The following is a 660-nucleotide window of genomic DNA, read 5'->3' as shown; positions in this document are numbered from 1 at the left end:
GGCTCCCATAGTTGAGATATATACTTCCCTGCTCCCATATCCATCCTACCTCCCTCCCCCCATCCCATTCCCCCAAGCTTTCCCCAATCCTCTCCTACTCCCTTCTTTCTAAACATCTCCCCTTCCTTCCACCCCCCAACCCCCCCGCCCCGCCCCCGTGCACCCAAGGTTGCCTGGCAATCTTGTCTACTTCCAATATCCAGGAGGATAAAAAATATGGAACGCTTCACGAATTTGTGTGTCATCCTTGCGCAGGGGCCATGCTAATCTTCTCTGTATCGTTCCAATTTTAGTACATGTGCTGCCGAAGCGAGAACTTCTCTGATTTTTTAAATAAATTTCCTGTGCTTTTCAGTTGAACTTCTTCTTCTATACCTATTATTCTTAGGTTTGATTATTTTCATGGAGTCCTATGTTTTCTCAATATTTTGTGTTCAGCTTTTGTTATATTTGATGTTTTTTTTGATCAATGAGACTATTTTTTTCTGTTGTATATTTAGTGCTTGAGATTCTCTCTTCCATCTCTTGTATTCTGCTGCTTATGCTTTCATTTGTGATCCTGATCATTTTATCATAAATTCTATTTCTATAATTCCTTTGGTTTTTGTTTTTTTTATTGTCTCTATTTCAGTTTTCAGGTCTTGAATAGTTTCTTTCATA

General features: G+C 39.4%; 1 non-coding gene across 1 annotated transcript; it reads right to left on the bottom strand.

Annotated features, from left to right (window-relative positions):
• Nucleotides 1-210: 210 nt before the first annotated feature.
• Nucleotides 211-317, bottom strand: LOC125396028 (U6 spliceosomal RNA). Its single transcript, XR_015734859.1, has one exon. It is a non-coding gene; the product is annotated as a U6 spliceosomal RNA (small nuclear RNA).
• Nucleotides 318-660: the final 343 nt, after the last annotated feature.

The sequence above is a fragment of the Myodes glareolus genome, chromosome 1, assembly GCF_982192425.1.
Source record: "Myodes glareolus chromosome 1, mMyoGla1.1, whole genome shotgun sequence".
NCBI lineage: Eukaryota > Metazoa > Chordata > Mammalia > Rodentia > Cricetidae > Myodes > Myodes glareolus.
The sequence above is the reverse complement of the archived record's forward strand: the minus strand, read 5'-3'. Positions and strand labels throughout refer to the sequence as shown.